Raw genomic sequence first — 22,122 nt, 5'->3', positions numbered from 1 at the left:
ATTTTGATGTAAATATACAATATTAACAAAGTTTCTGCCTTTCTATAAAATAAAGATCTTTAATGTGGTGGAGAAATAAATTAATAATCAGTAAATTTAAGAATTTTTAAACTTTTTGTATCAAAATAATTTTAGCAATTTTAAATTTAAACTATGATGTTATAAGCAAAATGATTATTACTATAAAAGGACTAAACAAACATTTATGAATTTATCAATAAATGGGTAGGTTAAAAGGAAGCTGCTAAGATAAATAAAGAGATACGAGGGAGAAAATTAGCATTAAAATAGCATCCAACCTGGGTTATAAAAATTAAATAAATGAATAGGAACAGACAAGATCAAAAATGTGATCCTATGCTTATAATATTAGGAATGCAATGTCAGCCTTCAACAAGCTAGTAATCTGGAAATCTCATATTTCTGTATAATAGAGGAAGAACTATAACCTTTTCTACTTTTCTATTCTCTTTTTCTTGTTATAAGTTTTACATATTAATCACAGAACATATAGATATGTCAAAAGAAGGGCAAAAAAATCTATAATCATCTACAGTCCTGAAATATACCTAAATCATAATCATAACCTTTTAAAAAATTGAATGACATACCAAGAAGATCATTCCATGAAATTACAAATTCTATAATATCCTAAAAGCTGATAAAATCAGAGATGATTTCAAGCTGATATAAACCCTGGGTTATTTAATCTGACCTTTATAACGATGTTTTAATAATCTTCTTATGTGATTGTGAGTTATTTTCTTGACCACTACAATTAATTTATTTAAATCTTTAAGTCATCATTTTATTTTTAAGTAGGGGTCTTGCCTGTCACCCAGCCTGGAGTACAGAGGCATGATCATGGCTCACTGCAACCTCGACCTCCTGGGCTCAGGCAATCCTTCCACCTTAGACTCCCAAGTAGCTGGGACTACAGGCACACACCACCACACACAACTAATTTTTGTGTGTGTATGGTCTTGCTATATTATCAAGGTTGGTCTTGAACGTCTAGGCTCAAGCACGCTTCCTGCCTTGGCCTCCCAGAATGCTAGGATGATAGACATAAGCCACCGTGCCTGGCCTAAATCATTAGTTTGCCAAGAAATTCTTTCAATTGCTGAAAGTATTCATTGTAAAAAGTCCTTCACTATCCTGATTTTTGCCTATCTATTTTATCTTCTCCCCAGAACAACACTGGGCCTAGAATCCACTTCAAGTTCTTCCCATCCTCTAATACCATCACCATGGCTATATCAGGTGACTTAACTATACACACTTTCTTTATTCCTAAAATTAGCCTAGTAACAGTTGCCCTATATCCCTCATAGAGTTGTTCAAAAATTCAAGCAAGAAAAAATTTATAGAAATAACAACACAGTTTGAAGCTTATATGGATAATAGACATATTTCCTCTTTCACATTTGAAAATGTGTTTTCATCTTCACTCCAAGGCCCTGCTCCAAGACAAAAATGTCTAATTCTCTCCAGCATCTCTTGTAAATGATAACATCCAGAATCACTGTCTTAACTCCTCTGGATACACGCCAATTTGTGAATGTCTTCTGTTAAAAAGTGCCACACTGAACTATGCAGGAGGATTCTGATGTGACTGAATGGGTGGAAAATAAAATAAGATTGTTTTGCCATGTACCTGCGTGGCAGTCCACCATGCAGGTACATGGTGCACGCTGAATGTGAGAGTTTTTATTATTACTGATGGCTATGTCATTTATAAAAAGCATACTGAGCTACAGCATTTGATAAATGCCTTTGAAAAAAATCTTTTAAAGGTAGCAAAATGATCAAAAGAATAAATGTAGAAGAATAATATTGTTGATTTATTTTCTTCTAACCACACAACTGATTGGATGTAAGAGGTGTCCCTTAAATCATCCAGTTTTACTCTTCATTAACTGGAGGAAGGAGGGCTTTAGTTATTATCTAAAATGAAGTTTAAGATATATCTTTGACTGTAAGTTATCCATGATTTTACTTGCAGTGTCTTTCCAGTGATGTGAAGAGCTATAATGAGCCCTGAAAATAACACGTAGAAAATATAATGACCTGCTTGTTTATATCAATGTTTTTCTTTTTTTCTGGAAAGATAATTCTAAGGCTAGTCATTGTTAACTTATCTGACAATATCATGACATGTTCTGAAATAATACGTAAAATGACTATTTACCAAGTTGGACAAATGATTTCATGAATTGTTAGCTTTTTTGTGCAAAGGCAGGCAGGAATCAGAATCTGTTGTGTTAACCCTTCACTTTCCTCTGAGCTGAGTATTTTGTATGAAAGACACAGAGCAGAGCAGTTATCCAGTCTCTCAGCTCTGTTTGCTGTCTACCTTCAGCAAGTCACTTTATCATTTTCTATCTCAGTTTCCGCACCTGGAAAATCTGAAAAATCTGACCTATAACTCCTTTCTTTCTGAGACTGTTGAGATCTTTAGAAGAAATGTACTCTACACCTCAAAGATTTATGATAGTATTATTATTTTTTTAACTGCCTACCTAAAGAAGGGGAATGAATTGGAGTTGTTAAAGTAATAAAGATATGCCATTTGAGGTTGGACTGTGGTTCGCAGAAACCAACAGCCAAATGTGGTTTTGTTTTGTATTTCCTTTGTCGATTTCAGCTGATTTCAGGTTGGCCCATTCTGGAAATCAGACTACATTTCAAAATGCCCAGAACATGCACAAGTAAGAAAAGAAAGCAGGTAGTCTGTTTGGTGATAATAAATGTCAAGAACAAATTATTATTTCCTGCTATTTTGCAACGCAATGTACTATGAGTTGGGCGGGAACCAGAACATCAAATACTAAATAGTATATAAAAGGGATAACGGTGGAAAAACAATTTTAAGACAAAAAAAAAAATCAAAACAGAGCTCAGTGATTTCAGAAGCAATGGCTTCTTGTCAAGAAAAACTGCCATTAAAATTTCCATAAGCAACCAGTGAAACTGATTTTGAGGGAAAGACTAGGGGGAATCTGCTTTATAAAACACAGTGAAACTTTATTTTATTCTGAATTTCTCTAGCCAAGCTTGTAAGATCTCAGAAGATTTTTCTTGGGCCCGTTCCCTGCTGAGGGGCCAAAGGTTTATCTCTATTGACACATACAGATTAAAAAATTTCATCCAGGAAACTTTATCAGGGCAGAGCATGAATAGTCTTCTCTGCCTAGTGAATGGCACGAAGCGAGTCTCAGTCTTGAGATGATCAGTGGCGAGAAGAAGAAAAACTAATAAAAGGAGGAAGCAGGCAGGCGTCACAGGACGCTTCTGATATAACACACCAAGCCCAGGGAGCACAAGAATTGGTCTGGCGTCATTGTGTTATGTTCTCTGGATGCTGACGAGTCTGATTTGCATTAGAAACCTCTGCATTCAATAAACAAAAAATCAGGATAATAATGGCCAAAGCACTATTTGGAACAGAAATCTAACTCAAGCAATGAGTGTTGTGCGCTGAATTCATTCAAGATTTTATTAGTTAAGCTCTCACTTAAGTTATTAGACTCAGCTTGCCCTTAATTTCACTGGCCTCAGTTATTCATAACAAAGGGAGCTTGATGTGTGTGTGTGTGTGTGTGTGTGTGTGTGTGTGTGTGTGTGGAGTGTGTGTGTGTGTGTGTGTGTGTGTGTGTGCGCGCGCGCCCGCGCGGGGGCACGTGTGTGCGCGTGTATGTGTGTGTGTGAGAATGTCAGACATATCACCCACAAGCTCTGTACATTCTTCACATTGCAAACCCATCAACAAAAGGAAGAAGATCTGAAGGGAATGAGTGGTTTTTGCGGGTTTAGGGGAGGGAGAATTCCTCTACATAAACAAGAAGGCTTGGCTTGGAAGTCGGCTAAAAAAAAAAAAAAAGGTTAGCGCTGACCACAAGGTTGTAAATCCACCGACTGGAAGGAGGAAAAGAGAAACATTGCAAGCGACTGAAGTGTGTGTGGCTGCAACGTTTGTGGGTTCGATGAGAAACCAGCGCTGAGTGAAGCCGAGAAGGGGGGGTGGCTGGTGTGATGTGTTTGGTGTTCGGAGCCAATAGAAATCCCAGACCGTGATAATGCCCCCATGCAGCGCCGAGAGGAGTCAGAGCTAAGGCTCCGGGCTCCTTCACATCTGCAGGCGCAGCCGGCCGGGCCGCGGCGCGGGGCGCTCTCGCCTGCCTCTCGGGCACCCTCGGGGCGCGCTTCTCCTATGGGCGTCTGCTGGAGCCCGTCTGCGGCCACCCGGGACGCGGCCGCGGGAGACCAAACTTAGAGCCCGCCGCGGACTGCCGAACTCCGAGCGGGGCGAGTGGAGGGAAGGCAGCAGAGAAGGCACCCGAGGCGGAGGCTGCCATCACGTCCTTGCAGGTACGCGGCGTGTCACGACGGCTCGGACACAGGCGCGCGGCTGCTTTCTCCCGGGGCGAGGCGCGTCTGGCCAAGTGGCCTGGTGCGCGCCGAGGCCGGCCGGGACAGGCGCCGGGGGAATGTCTCGCCCGATTCACCCCAGATCGTTCAAGCTGTGGGCGTGCGTTTGGGGGGCCACGAGGCTTATTCACCTATGGCTGTCGAATTATGCGTGGGTGTAACACCAGGCAGGACCTTCGAACTGGACTAGGATCCAACCTGACTGTGAGATCTCTCTCTCTCCCTCTCTCTCTCAAAAATCATATCAATCTCTGCATGTTGTCGTGCAACCTGTAAATACGCTTGGTGACCTCCACCTCCATGATACTTATGACCTATCACAAGTCAAACGTCATCGAATTGTTAGAAAGCAGTCTGTGCGTTCCCCACCTGCCTGGGACCGCAGTGGACTTGGGCATGGTTTTGATTTTTAAAGCCTATGGCCAAGGTGGATGAACCTCATGAGTGAACTATCACTGTATCGCTATGCTATGGTTGAAGGAGAAAAAGAGAAAAGGGAGACAGACATTTTTAAATGTGATTTTTCAATGATCCTTCCTGCGTACCTGGTTTATTTCTGCATTGTCTTATGACTTTGAAAATGCAATTGTATTCTGCGCCCTAGGCACAGTGAGTTCCGGGATCTCATGTATTACTACATTAAAAAGTCATAAGAGAACTATGTGGTAAATATGATACTTGTAAGGTAAACTCAATTTTTGGCTCGAATTTATTTGATCCTAAAACTGGTGGGCTTCTGCCTATTTCTTTCCTTATTTCTTTTATTTTGAGGTGCAGGTTTTGTGGGGGGGGGAAAGCAAAAAACCAATTTTCTGGAATTTTATCACATTTGATTCAGAATTTTGAAGACGGTTATATAATTTTGACACCCCTGTTGATTACTTGTGATTAAATTAACATTACTTAATGAGTTCAGTCTTTCCCAGGAAAAGCAGTAGGGAACTGCATGAAGACTCAGTTAAAAGACGGGTCTTGCTTTGGGCAATCCTCAAGTACTGGTATTCAAGTGCTCTGAATGACTAGAAAAGGCACTTTTTCTGCAGCAGTGGAGAAAATACACAGATTAGGACTCTAGTTCAACAGGAGAGTGGCACTGCAGCAGGTGCAGGAGCAAATATGCTGCCTTACATCTAAACAGTCCTCTTCTCTGAATTCTTAGTTGATCTTATTCATATTCAAACCATCCCTTGACAATTCAAGCAACTCACCATTCAGTAATACCTGGTTTTCAGGGCAGTCCTTCTCCAAAGACATATGCCTGACCAAGGAAGATAAGAAAGTTGTAAGAAATGTATTTGTCTTGCATATCATACTGGAGACTGTATATTGACTTTTTTAAAAAATCATGGTCTTTGTGACATTAAGAGAAATGTATGCTTGGTTCTACCATGGAGTCATGAAAACGTCATATTTTTGCCCATTAACCGACTTAAATGATCTAACAGGGTATATTTGAAATTGTGTCAAAGAATAGACATGGCAAGTGAATATTATATTTAGGAGTAAACATTTTTTAAAAAATTTTTGAGTCAAGGTTTCACTCTGTTGCCTAGGCTGGAGTGCAGTGGTACAATCACGGCTCATTGCAGCCTCTAAATCCTGGGTTCAAGTGATCCTCCTTTATCAACCTCCTGAGTAGCTGGGACTACAGGCGCTTGCCACCACACCTGGCTAATTTATTTTTATTTTTATTTTTGGAATTGGAGTCTTGCTATGTCGCCTAGGCTGCTTTTGAACTCCTAGGCTCAAGCAGTCATCCTGACCCAGGCTCCCAAAGTGCTGTGGTTACAGGTATGAGCCACTGTGCCCAGCCACATTTTGATTTCATAGATGGGTATTTATCTCCTTTTGCATCAAAAAAGAAGTTGATTGTAAAAATTTTACCTGTTTAAAAAGATACAAATTAATTGACCCAATTGAAGCCTATTAGTAGTTAAAGTATAGTTTTATAAGATTATGAGCATCTATCAATCTTCTATGAATATAATAGCTGCAGTAAATTGGGGTCCATTCCCCTTTTTCAAACTCTAAAGCAGTGTTGGGCAAGTTGGTGAAAACCCAGTGAGTGTGAGACCGAATACATTCACTTTGTATAGGCTAGGAGACACTGATGGCTTTCCAAAGATAAATATAAACAATGCTTTGATTAGTCATTGTTTTGTGCTATCACTCTTCATTGAGAAAAGCAATCACAAGTTCATTCTCTAGGAATCTTAGTAGAACCAGTCAGAACTTTAAATACTCTCAAGTTATAAGTTTGGTAAAGTTTAAACAAGGTACATGCCTTTAAATCTTTTTAAAATAAGCCCCCTTTCCTTAGACCTCTTCTTCTAAAGCAAAGGAATGGTATTAAACTCTGAGTTCTTATTGATAGGGAAAGGACTGGCCTGTTTAGGTCAAGGACATTGAGAGATTTCAGAGGCACAGGCACTCAACAGATTAGGCCGGACACATTTGTACTTCAGTGTTGCTACAGCAATCAGGCCTGGTTGCCGCAAGTTCTCAGTATCAGGATCCTTTAAGTATTATGGAGAAAAATAATCAATTATTCAACAGGGTAAACATGCCCAGGATTGGACTTGAAACAAATCAAAGGACCAACAAATAAGACAAATTCCTTTGAAAGGGGAAGGTGTGCAATTATAAATTAGATCTGTGATGCCATCTACTACTTTGAGTAACTGCTTCTCTTCCTATGTCTTCAATTTCTGTGAATTGGACATACTGACCTGATAACATATAGAAATAATTTTGATCACATTAGGCTAAAATATAGTTCTTGGACTCAACACTGACCAATGCCTTTAGCAGATTTCTCGTTGCCATCACTTCTGATTGGAAAGCTGTCTTTGAATAGCCAGCACATGGACAGGACCCAGCTCTGAGTGGAGCCCTGATTTGCAGATCAGTGCCAGAGCCATGTGACAGTTAAGAGGCTGGAGTGAGACGATGGAAGCAATAAGGGTATGAAGTGAGATGGTATAAAGATCGGTGTCTATAAATATAAATCCAGGAGCCAAGGGAATCACGAATGTATCTCTCCAAATTAGCTTCAGTTATAAACTTTTGATGAGAGGTCCTGAATATTTTAAATAAACTTTCATGTGTACATTGGTACATCACACCTAGGAGTGAGATTAAAATAAATACATTTGATGTGCTGTCACATTCCTGTATATACAGGCCAGGAGAGGGCAGCATGCAAACTCTGAAAAGGTGACGCCTCCCCTTGACCATGGGGAAGAATCCAATCTCCAAATGGCAAAAACTTGTCTTCCCAACTTTATATACTCTCCTCATTCTGGAAAACAGAGTCTGCGGTCTTAATAAGGGATACACCATCCAGAGGGCTTTGTTTCCACTTTTGCCTCCAGAATTGGTTTTGCCTGACAAAATCAGGAAAGCGAAAATATAGTTAACAGTGAACTCAATTTTCCTTCCTTTTGATCAGCTTTATTCTTTGAACCTATTCAAGGCGTCTTTATCTTCACTCTGTTAGAAGATGGGAGAGAGAAAAAGAAACAGAATACAGGGAAAGAGGAAAAGAAAGGATAGGATTTTTCGTGTTGGTTCTCCTGGAGAAATGTTCATGAGCTGCTTTATCAGTAGATCCAGCCTTTAGTTTAACCATGTCTCAAATGTAAGTTTAGGGCCGCTAGGATCCATTTTGTACACTGATAGTACCTTCAGTGGGAATTTAACAAGCACATTTGGTTTCAAAACAGAAGAGTTGGAATAACCTCTCTTAGTGGTATCCAGAGTCTAAGATGTGCTAAAAAAAATTAAGTTATTCATCTGCTTCTTAGAAGTTTAGAAATGGTTAAACCTAGTTCATCCCAGACCTAGTCCAATCTTTTAAAAATTTACAGCTGAGCCGGGCTCGGTGGCTCAGCCTGTAATCCCGCCCCTTTGGGAGGCTGAGGTGAGTGGATTGCCTGAGCCTGCGAGTTCGAGACCCGCCTGGGCAGCGAGACCTCATCTCTACAATAAATCAAAAAATCAGCCGGGCGTGGTAGCGCATGCCTGTAATTCCGGCTACTTGGAAGGCTGAGGCGGAAGGATCGCTGGAGCCCAGCAGGTCGAGGCTGCGATGACCGGGAGCGGCCACTGCACTCTAGTCTGGGTGACAGAGTGAGATTCCAACTCAAAAAAAAAAAAAAAATTTACAGCTGGCTGACGATCCCAGTGCTTTGGGAGGCCAAGGTGGGAGGATCTCTTGAGGTCAGGAGTTCAAAACCAGTTGGGCAACCTAGCAATACCCTGTCTCTACAAAAAATAAAATAAATTAGCCAGGCATGGTGATGTGCACCTATAGTCTCAGCTACTCAGGAGGCTGAGGAGGATGTGGGAAGATCTCTTGAGTCCAGGAGTTTGAGGCTTCATTGAGCTATGGTTATACCACTGCACTGCAGTCTGGGTGACAGAATGTGACCATGTCTCAAACAAAAAATAATAATAATAAATAAGAACTCATGGCTAATAGACTGTTTCCTTGTGCTGCTGTTACCACCAGAGATGAATCATCTTCTAGGGACAAAGTATAAATGTGCATAAAAGAGAGAAATAATCACTCTTTGAGTGGGTGACCTGTAACTGGCAGCGATGACTTCTAAATGGTTAATCCTAATTTAGCTAGGTTGGAGTTGTTAGCTTCAGGAGTGTCTTTGTCTCTTTGCTGTCTTTGGTTCAGCTGCCACACAACTCACGACTTAATATGAGGGACCTACCAGAAAGCCCAGAAAGGGGCTTTTAAAACAACATCTGAAAGGCCTAGAGCAAAAAACATTCTGGGGAAAAAACCCCTGAGATTACTTTTTATAAAGAAGAAGGCAAAAGAGGTGTTGGGCTGAGGATGGATGCATTGGGGCGAGGGATGCCCAGATGTCTGTGTCAAAAAAGAGTGATTCTGAGGCTTATTGGGGATGAGTTTCAGGAGGCTCAGAGGTTGTCCCTCAAGGGTTCAGCAGTTTGTAGGCATAAATGAGGCTTCAAAGCCCTGATCTCTACTTCTCTCTGGTGTCACTGTATTCTGTGGGAGGTGTGGTGTCCTTGAATCAAAGCAAAGGGTGTTTTCAAGGATAAAGTCAAGATTCCTTGGTGTCTGGGCAGAAAAGGGAGGTCACTGTGTATCTCCCTCATTTTCAGCCAGATTAGCCTCTGCTGCACTCCCATTTACTGTCTAGAACTACGTAGGCCCCGATGCTGGGAAAGCTTGGATGAATGTGAGAGATTCATCTAGGGTCACCATGGAACCAAACACGATGGCACAATAGTAGGGCGTTAACAAATGGGAGAGGAAGAAATAAGTCCTAAGGCTGGAGGGAAAAATTTTAAGGTTTATCATCTAAATTCTAGGACCAACGGTCTCCTGCTGTTTTGCAGTTGTTAATTCAGACTTCCCAAGGCTTTTTTAGATAGTTAAAGAAACCCTGGCTTCTGTCTCTTTTCCAGATTACTTTCCAATAAATAAAAAATCTAATGGCTGAAGGGGAAATGTCTTTGAAGGTGCCTATCTGATTGAGAAGTAGAACAGGGTGAGTAAGAATCTGACAGAGAAAGACATACTAGAGGGTGTGTTTTACTAAGAAACCATGTCAGAGTTATGAATGCAAGGGATTTCAAAACAAAAGAAATACATGACTTACAGCAAAGTTCTTTTGAAGGAGAGCTTTGAAGGACACGAGGCCAAGAACACAAATATTCCCAAACACGACTTTCATGTTATGGATTAGTAGAAGTTCCAAACTAAAATTCTCCTCTCCTACAATTTATTTAAACAGTGAGAGAGGGGGAAAAAACACCCTGAACAGGGGAACACTTGACTAGCTCATATGAAATGCTAAGTTGACTTTGTCTAGTACAAACATTGTCTGCATTAAAAATATTATTCAACCTGGCTCTACAGCTGTGACTCTAAAGGCTGAGAGGAAGCTAATCTTATCATCTGTGGAAAACTAGCCGCCTCTCTCTGCTTTTATGCAATTATAACACGAATCCCGGGCAATGCATTATATTTTCTAATTATAGAGCAGCGTTTTAGGAAAGTTGATAGATGTATGACATTGTACTTACAGTTAATAAAAATCCAGCAGCTTTATAATGAGATTTTCCTACCAACTACCTTTGGTAGAAATCTAAATTTCATCAAATTTTCAAGGGCTCATTACTTTTTCCCTTATTAATCATTTTAAAAATTAAAATTATTTTAGCATTTGTTGAATGCATACCATGTGCCAGAAAATAGTAGACACATTCATGCATATTATAACGTAGTCTTCATCACAATCCTAGGAGTTTACCTTCTGCAAGTTTTATTGATTAAGAGAATTTGTTATAACCAGAATATTTGATATCTGAGAATATAGCCATTCAATCAGTCACACAAGCATGCATTCAACAGGTTATCTATTGAGCCTCTTCTTTGTATAATAATTATAAAGTAACACAGTTGCTTTCACTAGTATAGCCCTTGGCATTATATTTTCATATTCATTCTTGTATTTCATTCCTGTGTAAGCTAGTTATTCATATATGCAAAAACAAACATCGTTCTATAGCACTAAATTATTGAAATTACATATGTAATTTATTGAATATTGATTGATTTAGTTTCATAACCATGGGATTTGTTTTTGTTTTTGTTTGTGTGTTCTTGTAGAGACAGGTCTTGCTATATTGCCCAAGCTGGTCTCTCAGTTTCCTAAAGTGCTAGGATTACAGGTGTGAGCCACCACACTCGGCTCATAGGATTGCATTTAATCAAATGTTTATAGTCCATCTGGTAGACTATAAACAGATGAACATTATTTATCTCACAAGCTTACCACTTGAGAACAAAATCAGTCTGTGTCAGTTTTATGCCCTCTGTTGAGGGCATGCTCATTGAATGGGGGTCACATCTCCTGGCCTGCAAAGACCAACCTTCATTGTTCCTTATGAAAATTTTGGGGTGATGCAGACATATATAGCTTCAGATATAATATTCAAGATTTCAACTTGACAAATGATAGGGAAAAAACACAGCTCTCGTCGATGAACTCAAAGAATGTCAACTTTCAAGGAAGCAGACAAGAAACACTGCTTTGTTTGAGTGTCAAACGTTATTAAGACTTTTTGACATAGGAGAACATTTTCTGGTTATTATGAAACATTTTTAATCTAAGAAACTTGGGAGACTTGGGTTTGCACCTGTTTCTCTTTTTGACACCCTTCAGGAAAGCTTACAGTCACTCTTTACAATGAGAAGGTGGACGTGGGCTTCATTCTAGCTGTAAACATCAGTTCTACACTGCTCTTTGTGTGAAAATAACTGACATGTATTGAAGGATGACTGTTTGCTGAACACTGCATAGGTATTATCTAATCCTTACAAAAATCTTAGCTACTGTTGTTATTATCCCCATTTTCAGATGAGATTACTAAGATTTAGAGCTTCCAGCCAAGCAAGCTGCAGAAATGTGTTTCAATCTCACCTCTTCCACACTTCCCATCGGATGTTGTGCTTTCATTCACTTAATCATAAATATGTACTGAGAAAATACTATGTGCAACACACTTCGCAAGGTTATAGAGTATAATAGTGAAGAATAAGCTAATAATTACAATGATGTTTGCTGGGTGTTATAATCCAGCATACTCTGAACATCTACGGAATGATGTCTGCCTCATGAACAGAGCCATTAGATAATATAAGTCTATTCATTTTAATAGCTCAAACCTTTTCTCTACATTGCTTCGCGTATTTTTCCTACTCCAGTATAGCATGGTTTTAGCCTTCTTTGCATAATTATTTTTGTAATATGCTTACATCTTTCACCACATTTTAAGCGTCCTTGAGAACAAAGACCATTTCTTATTCCTCTTTTTATTTCCCAGCATAAAATTGGTGCTTAATGAACAATATCTAATCTGAATCTATTGAGAGCAAGGATCAGAGACTGCTGCTTATCTGTTAAAAGACACAGTCGTCAAAAAACTTTAAACACACACATCTATTATAGGCTAAACAAATGACAGATTCAGTCTTTTTGTTGTAGGAAGTTTTTCTTCTTGCTTTGTAATGCATCCCTTGTGATACAGATATCGAACTGTTTAAAACGATCATTTTAGTGAGAAAATCAAAATGTCATTAAAATCAATTCTCTTTTTTTAAGAAACTTACTACTTGGACTTTAAAATACTAAATTAACCATTTTGACCCTTTTTTTTATTGTTGTTCTCCAAGTGAGAGAAAAAAATTAACTTTATTATTGGGAACACTAAGGTGTTCTGAAAATTTATCTTTCATTCCCTTGGAATTATGTTGTCTGGTGAACAGTCTGGAATGCATGTTAACTTTCTGGGCTCATTGTTTTAATTTGGAAATTAACAAATTCATGCTCATACAAAGGAAAATAATAAAATTATTGAAAATTCTGGAATCAATGTCATTTTTGGATTGGAAAACTAAAGGAGAAGCAGAGGAGTTTAAAGAGACTAATTGGTTCAACGTTGTTTTCAGAAAGCAGACTTTAGAACATCTCTATAAAAGGATTATTTACTTTGGGGATCTATGAGAATTGAGCAGAAGCTATGAGCTTGGATTAGAAAAAACTTGATTTCCATTAACCGGTAACTGGAATGTCGCGTTCCCTTTAGTTATGAATGTGAGAACCAAAACACAGTAGTATTAGTAAAACCATGGTTTTGTCACCAGTAGAAGTCAGAGCTGTTTTCACTTCCTATTACACTTGACACACGTGTCTCAAAATATCACTTACACTTAGCACTATGTCAAAATTATGGAAGTTATCATACCTGCTTCTAGATCTTATTATTTAGTGTGTTACAAAGAAGATTATGTAATTGTATATCATGTATTTTGTGTTACATACATATACATATATAGAGGTTTTATGGTTGTATATATATATATATTCCCCCCCCCTTTGTAATAGCATATGCTTTCTGAATTTAGAAGTATTATTCTCAGGAGTCATTAGGGTTCATCAGACTTAATTGGTGTCTGTGGGAAACAAAATGTAAAAAATCCCACTCAATAGGGCAGGAAATTTGACTTATCATATTTTGACTATTCTCACACCAAAAGTTGCTTTAAATGGAATGGGTCACAATATGAGTCAATGAAGATTGTGCCGAAGAAGGAGATATATGGGATTTAATCAGGGGGAGTCACGCATCAGATAAGAAATTGGGTCTTGATAGTAACACCTGACAGAGTCTCTACAGGCTCAAGACAAAGAAAAGGGAAATACATCTCTTTTCTTACTTGACTTTGTCACGATTTGAGCCAAATAGCTTCTGTAAAGAGGGTAGAGTTCCCAAGGTCATATTTCATGATACTTATCTGTGTATTTGGAACTGGATGGTTTCAAACATCGGTAAATACTTGCTGGATGTGTGAACTTGATGGCTCAAGGCTTCAGCTGATAATCAGGTATGCCTGGTGCCCCGAAAAGTCAGAGCATGAAATTCTTATTAAAGTTCCAGACTAAGTTGGAATTCTCTTTCTATGTTCTTTTCTTCTCTGCTGTACTATGAGCTCTTTAAGGGACCACGATTATTTTCATCTTATGTCTCTGGTATGTTACAGGGAATCATGATGCTTAATGTTTAGTGAATGAATGCATGAATGGATAAATGCCCCTGTAGAGGTCACTATTGTTACAGAACCAGCGGCTCCATTTTTTAAAATTAAGGAAGAAAAATAAGAGAAAGAACACTTCTGACTTTACTCAGTGTAATTATCATGAGATGGATTCCTAATTTTAAATTCTAGGCCACCAAGTACCCAAATAAAAACCTCAGAAAATAATTCTGTTAATAGTAAGACGAGCAAACTCTTTCCTGTTCAACTGAATGGAAGCGTTGACAACGCATAGCTTTTAGGATTGCTGGGGCCTTGGCAGGTTCTAAACATTTCTAGGGAGGTAGTGTTTTGTTTGGGACCTAAACTGAGAAAGAGTGAACTTCTCCTTATTGGAGGATGCCAAGACGTTTCTACAAGTGTCTTCATTCTCCTATGGTTATAGAACTTGTTTTGTGAGGGAGAGTGGGAAGGGGGGCAACAGAGGATTTGTTGAACATTTACTATATGTCCCAGGTATTTTAGCATGCAATATCTCATTACGTTTTCCTGACATCATCTTGAGGTAAGTGCTATTGTTTTTGCATTTTACCAACAAAGGACTGAGGCTCAACTGTGGTCCAACAAATTTCCTAACTTTACGCAGTCACTAAGTGGCCTGCGTAAGCATTCATAATGAGGGCTTAAGAACTCCAAATAAATTCATTACTCTTTCACTACTAAGCACACTGCCTTTCCCTTACTAGCTTGGCTCTACCTCCTCACGTTGACTGAAGCTTCATACAGAGACACAGGCATAGGAATCCAGGTAGGTTGTGACGAGAGAGTGTGCACTACTGGCTTAGAACATGAATTTTGAAGTCAGACAAACCTGGCTCCATTCCTGTTTGTGTGGAACTATCGCTTAGTAATCCTCATTTAGGATTGTATAGTGCTGTCTTAAGAATTATGTATCTTAAGTATTACGTGAGATAATGTTTTTAATCCTGGCTTTAAAGATTTGGTGATTATTGTTGCTGTTTGTTGTTGTTGTTATTGTTTTGCAGCCTTTTGATATTAGGGGTTGGGAGACAAAGGTCTTCAGAATGATAACTCTGAAGTTCTGCTAAAAGAGCTACTTATTATTATGAATACTTTGAAATTGAGGCTTCAAATTTAATTTTGCAAGCTGAGATAAATAAATCAATTTCTTTCTTGAGTCGGAGAGCTCAATCTTTCACTCAGGCTGGAGTGGCACGGTCACACTCACCACAGCCTTGAACTCCTGGGCTCAAGTGGTCCTCCCGCCTAGCCTCCTGAGAAGCTAGGACTTACAGGTACACACTACCTTGCCTGGTTACATTTTCAATTTTTTGTAGGGAATGAGGTTTCACTATATTGGCCAGGCTGTTCTTCAATGCCTGAGCTCAAGTGATCCTCTCGCCTCAGCCTCGCAAAGTGCTGGGGTTACATATGTGAGCCGCTGCACCCAGCTAATGAATTTATTCGGTCTTAATTTTATCTTTGAAATGGAATTAATAATTACTTGGAGGAAGAGCTAATCAAGCATTCTCTACAGAACCACTGATTCAGTCAACAAGTTTTTAAGGAACCAGAGCTAGAAATGGCAGGAGATCAAAAAGCAGACCATGCTTTTAAGGAGCTTATAGCTCATGGGGAAGGCCAGGCATGTATCTCAACATGAACACAAGGTAAAAACTAGATCGAATTCATAAAGACATGGACCAGTAGGTGTCCTGGATTTTGGATTAGTGAAATGATATTTCCAAGGAGGACTTTTTGAGTGCTCCTGTAAGGCCTGGGCAAATCACACAATAAGTCACCTTTCATGATTCTTTTTTGGCTTTCTCTACCCAGGACACATGTTATGTGTTTGATGCCTTCTAACACATAGGGTTTAAAAGGTGTACGGTAGTAACTCATTTACTCTTCTCATTTTATAGATAAGAAACCAATAGCCCAAAGTGTTCTGTGTGTTTTAAGACTGCAAACTAGTTTATTGTCAAACTAGCACTAGAACCTGAGTTTCCTAATTCTCTGCCTTCTTTCTACTATACTATGCACCCTTTTGAGTCTCACCATTGGACTAAGTCTAAATCAACAGTATGTGAAGTGTTGCAAGACAAATTTCACAAAGGTCCAAAGTATAGCCTGCAGGATACGTGCCAAAGCGGGGGAGAAATCATTTTGCTTTGGAGAGAATAGAAGAATTTTATATAAATGCAGAAGGTTTGTTGTTGTTGTTGTTTAATTTGGATCATTTTTTCTACAGCTCACTGTACGACTAAATCATCCCAGAACTTGGACTCTCCAGTGCTGAGGTCCATTTAAATAGCCCTAACCATTTCTAGAAGCCCAGCAATGCCTTCAGCTGGTATGATGGATAAAGCAGCAGCTTTAGCCTTCAGTGATCCTTTCCAGGTTTCCAAGTGCTGTGACGTCTTTTGGCTTATTGAAGTAATAGCAACAACTCTTCCTCTCTTTTGTTTGGACCAAGGGATTGATATGGAACCAGTATGGATTTTCCCTTGGCAAGGATTAGTGGCTCACACCTATAATCTCAGCACTTTGGGAAGTATAGGGAGGAGGATACCTTGAGATAGCAGTTCGTGATCAACCTGGGCAATATAGTGGCCTAATCTTTTTTTTTTTTAAGTAAAATAAAAAGGATGGAGCTTTTGTGTGATATATGTGCTCAAGCTTCCCCCTTCCCCAAACTAGTGTCTCTAGTCCAAATGTACTATTTGGATTGCTTTATTTGGTCACGCTTAGAATTCCTTTAACCAACAAATGCGGCCTCTGGACAGGATTCAGAGACAGAAATGAGTTTGTGCCTATTCAGAACTTTTTCCTTCTGTTTGTCAGAGGAAAGTTACTCCCCATAGGAAAACATTCTGTTTTTCTTTAACTGGACCATGTTGGTGCAGCGCTCCTTCTGCTCACCCTATCCCCTTTATATTTCTGGAACCATACATGACAGACATCTACCTGGGACAGACTTCCCAGCAAATAACAGGCACTGTTTTCACTTACCCTTTATTGGATGAATGAGTGGATGGGTGGATGGGTAGGTAAGTAGATAGAAGGATGGATGAATGGAAGGAAGGAAGGAAGGAAGGAAGGAAGGAAGGAAGAAAGGAAGGAAGAATAAGGTACAGTGGTCCTTAGCATGGCATCCCCAGAGGACTTACAAGAATTAACAGCCAGATGGATCTTTCACTATGGGGCAAATATTATCCCTTGGAGAGACAACCAGACATTTGACTTTAGAAGAGAAAGCATCAGGGAGCAGACCATAGATCAAGCAGAGTATGTCCAAGGCAGAAAAGTCATATTCCATGTCTACTTCACGTGTGCTTGCCATCCTACCTGAGTTGTGTTTACAGTGCCACTGACTTGAGTAATTAGGCCATAGAAGACAAAACTACTAACTCCTAATATCGGGTTCTTTTTATTCAAATTTGGGGCAAAATGTCTGAACTCTATTCTTGGAGTTGAATGAGACAGCATTGCTGATGGCTGATGTCTGAATAGACACCATATGGATTTGTACAAAGGGAAGAGAATAATCTTGAGTTGTAAAAATATCTTTGGTCTTCATAAGAGTGATACGCACCCACATGTTTCTGTCAGGTGGTTTTGCTATAAACAATTATTCTTGGACTAATAGAAAAATTTCCTTTTATAGTGATTGTACATGTTCCCAGATTATTAGTGTAGCATGCAAAATCCCACAACTTCAGACATTCAAAAGATCAAAGGCAGAGAGGCCATTGGGGTCTTTAGACTGACCGCACACCAGAACAATAGTTTGGCTACCAAAAGTCCCTTTAATGACAAGAAAGTGTACCCTCATAATTACCAGACTGCACTGTGAAAATTGATATGCATTCCTAATTTTTGCATTAGATATTCCTGTTCTTTCTTGATGGCAGCAAAATTCAAATTGTCTCCATATGATTAAAACATTGACCAATTGAGGTTTTGAGCTGTTTAGTCACTATTAACTGCAGTGGTGTTGAACTGATTTTCTGTTTCAAATGACAGCCAGAACTATCAAATAAACCCAAATATATTTGTTAGGGTGACTTCTGAATATATAGAGTGTGGTTCATGACACACTCAGTAATCTCACCGAAGGAAAGGAAAAGATTTTCTTCCATTTGTGTCATCCCTCTAGTAGCTGGCACTGGGGAGTTGCCTAAAAAATGTTTTGGGGGTACATAAAAAATGTATAACCTAGAGTTTGTGAATTTGAAAGTAAAGATATCTAATTATTACATAACAAAGTCACAGATAATAACAATTTGGCCATCAGCTTAGAATCTTAGTCCTATTTTGTCAGAATTCTGGTGTGTATATATTCAACAAGGATTCATTGAGCTTCTACATTGTGTCAGACATTGGGATATGAAAAAGAATAAGATCTAGTCCCTGCCTTCCTGCAGCTCCCAGGTCACTAGGAGAAATAAACATGTAAACAAATAACAGCAGCATTCAATAGTGAGAGTGACCTCTGAGCAAAGGGAGGTGGGAGCAGGGTGAAAATGGACACTCGAATCACTAGTTTTGCTCAGCAGGGACTGTGAAGCACAGATCGTTCTAGAAGAGATGGTGTGCTGTTACTCTCAGCAGTTTATAACCGTCACACATTGTCCTCTTAGCAGTTTAGTTTTGTTGCTGTTGTGACGGTGCAGCAATTCTGCTGTGCAGTTTTTTCCTAGTTCCTCAAACTATAAGTAAATGCATGCAACCACGGCATCTAAAACATCCTGCCGATTTGCTTACATGTGGTTCAGAGTCCCCTTTGTCACTGTGCTCTGAAAGCTCTGGCTTCCGGAGTTTGCTGTACACCAGAGATGGTGGTCTCATTCCTGGCTTTTTTCTAAAGAATTGGCACTACAGTCATTATAAAGGATTCTTAGAAACCAAGCAAGTCACATCGAGGTGTAATTCTTTGGAAAAATATGATCTGAAAAAGGGAATGAGCCACTGTAGAGTAGTAATGTCCTTTTCCCCTCTGTTTCTGGTTTCATATCTGGTGTTGGCTGAATTTTAGTTCATGAGAAAGAATGGGCAGAGCAGGCCCATAGTTTCCAGCCCTTATTTCCTTGTGCACTGGCCAGGACACAGGATGGAGAAAGTACTATCAAAAGGTCAGATCCTTTTCTTTTTTCCCCCTCTTCTCCAAGTATGCAAAAGGAGATAATCAAATGTTTGTTTTTGTATCAAAGCATAAGTTTGGACACATCTACGTGACTAGAGGCAACTGAATTGAAATCATATTTCATAACAGAGGTTGACCTGGAGTGCTCTAAACTGTTCTTAACAGCCTGAGATGACATTAAAAATAGATTTAGTCGCCTTGTTATAATGGGTGGGTGCACACACAAATAACCTTTGGTAAGTAGTAACTGGGACAGAAAAGGTTAGTGATTCCTCTACAATTTTTCATCTCTTTAACTTTCCTCTGGAAAAATAAAATGGATCTCTCAAACATGGATGAAGTTTTCAGTACTTAATAATATTATATGGAGTGATGGACTGGATTCTAGATTCTACCTTATAAACAAGAACCATCTCCATCTCCCTAATGAATTCTGGAATGTCAATAATGCAATCATAACAATGACAACAAATATAATGTCTTATCATTTATTAAGCCATACAACAGCAGAACAACCTAAATATAGCTGTTATTAAAGTTACCACAACTTATTTAAGGTTTATTATATGCCAAGGACTACAGCAAATCTTTTAGTGTGTTTAAGTCTTAACAACAATCCAGTGAGAAGAGCATTATTATCCTTGTTTTCTAGAAACCAGAGTGTCAAGTTATTTCCCCTTGAGCAAAAGAGTCTCCAAAGCTCTTACTCTTAATCTTCATGCTAAACTATGACTTGGGCAGTTACTAGGTATTTTATAAACACAGTCTCATCTAATTCTCAAAACAAACCTAAATCAGGTATTGTTGTTCTCCCTTTCATACAAATAAAGGCCCAGAGGTCCACTGCCAATAGTGAGGAGCCAGAATTCCAACGCCACCCAACCTGACGCCAAAGCCCATGGTTCCCATCCACTCTGTATGCCGCCTCTAACCAAGTTTCAGGGTGCTATCATCATTCTCAGATTGCCTTTCCAGTGGGTTTAGAATGTAGAATAATATAAAATTAATATAGAATATCACCTTCCATTCCATAATTTGGCATATAACTTGAAAAGAAAAATACTCCTGGGATATTTGAGGACTGACCCAAAGAGCCTTGGGTTGCCAAGCTTTGTACAGGAAGAGGTGTCACAAGGAAAAAGTAGTCAGAGGAGGTGGTTACAACCCTGAGAGAGCAATAGAAGTTTAAAAAAGAAATTCTAGGAGGTAAAGGAGAAAACATCTACTTCACCTATGCTAAGGACTAATTCAGTGTATATAGTAAAGTGCTTTGCGTATTTAGTCACGTGTCCCATAACATTTCGGTCAATGACGGAAGGCATATATGATGGTGGTACCATCAGATTATAATAAAGCCTAAAAGTTCATTCACAAAAATCTTACCATTTGTGTTACAATCGCCAATAGTACTCAGTACAGTAACATACTGTACAGGTTCGTAGCCTAGGAGCAATAGGTATACAATATAGCCTGAATGTTTACTACACTACACCATCCAGGTTTGTGTAATTTTACTCTGATATTCACACAATGACAAAAACACCTAACAACACTATTTATCAGAACTTATCCCAGTTGTTAAGTGACACATGATTAAATGTACGTATAAAGGAAGACACTGAACTAAGTTTTTGTTTTGAATTTCACTGTAGTATCCCCTGGATATATTATTTATAAGTAAACATATGCCAAAGAACATATATACTCTTAACTTGGTTTTGCTTGGGTCTTTCCTTTATATCCTTTTTTGGATTTATTACTAAATTCTTAAATGTTCTACTCTTGTAGGGTTACCCCACTACTCATTCTAAATGACAGAAAGAGCTTCTCATTCCAACTTTCCTATCCTCTTAGACTCACACCCAAAACTCTTCCCTGGTTTATTTCCAAAAAAAGAGAAAATAAAGAATGACCCAATTTTCATCTTTTTATTATTTTATCAGCTATATTTTCTCTATATGAAAGACTTAAATTCCATGCAGCAATTGATTGCGCCCCATGAGGCATGCTGAATGGGTGTGTGCATTGCATAGTAAGGAACTTAATTTCTGGGAATCAAGCTGATAAAACTCCTTTCAATACTAAAATAACCATATATATCATCCAAACTGGACTGCTTTTCAGAGTGAAAGAGGGCTCTATTAATAATTACACTGGGACAGGCAGAAGCTGGGCCACTGCAGGGCAAACAAGGGCATGGGAAAAGAGTCAGGCTTGGTCACTAAGGTAGTGTCAGCCCCTTCAGATAACACAGTCCAGACACTGAGAACAGACACTGAGAACAATCACATCTATTCACTTACAAACACTGGGAACCTACTGTGTGCCAGTACTAGGCTAGGTACTAGTAAGAATTCCAGATGAAGCTCACTGTCTAGTGAAAGAAGACACACAGATGACTTCCATTAGTAATAGTATCAATACTAACCAACATTTACTGTAAACCTCCCATATGACATACATTTTGCTCATTGATTCTTGTTCATTATCTCGTTTAATCCTCACCTAAGCCTATGAACTAGATAGTGTAATTCTACTGGGCTTTCAAATCAGGATACATGGAGAGACTTAGCAAGGTGAACGTGTCTAAGGTCTCCTAATGTATAACTGATGGAAACGGGATTCAGGCATCAATGTGGAGGGGTTTCAAGGTCTGAGAGACAGCTCCATACTTTACTGCTTCTCTGTAAGGGATACTAGGATATACGTCATGAAAGAGATAAGAGGCAAGTAACAATGGACCCGTTAAACAGCCTCTTACCTCATCTAGTCATGCATGGGGAGCATTATTTCCTTTGTGAGTGAAAGCCTCACAAAGGAGATGACGTTTGAGATGGACCATATTCCATATGACCCAGCAATTCCCCTATTGAGAATATACCTGGAGGAACTCAAATCATTCTACAAAAAAGATACCTGCACACATATGTTTGTTGCA

The 22,122-nt window shown here is 39.0% G+C and overlaps 1 protein-coding gene across 2 annotated transcripts in view; it reads left to right on the top strand.

Annotated features, from left to right (window-relative positions):
• The first annotated feature begins 3,940 nt into the window (after positions 1–3,940).
• The window catches only part of GREM2 (gremlin 2, DAN family BMP antagonist), a 121,293-nt gene continuing 103,111 nt past the window's right edge, over positions 3,941–22,122 (top strand). The window contains exon 1 of one of the 2 annotated variants that reach the window (XM_021706975.1): positions 3,941–4,371. The gene's annotated coding sequence lies outside the window, so the exon portion shown is untranslated. The remainder of the gene's footprint in view (positions 4,372–22,122) is intronic. The other variant, XM_008074012.2, reaches the window with a different exon arrangement.

Source organism: Carlito syrichta, unplaced genomic scaffold (genome assembly GCF_000164805.1).
Source record: "Carlito syrichta isolate Samal-C Ts95f unplaced genomic scaffold, Tarsius_syrichta-2.0.1 Scaffold316271, whole genome shotgun sequence".
Classification (NCBI taxonomy): Eukaryota; Metazoa; Chordata; class Mammalia; order Primates; family Tarsiidae; genus Carlito; species Carlito syrichta.
This window is presented reverse-complemented; position numbering and strand designations above follow the sequence as displayed.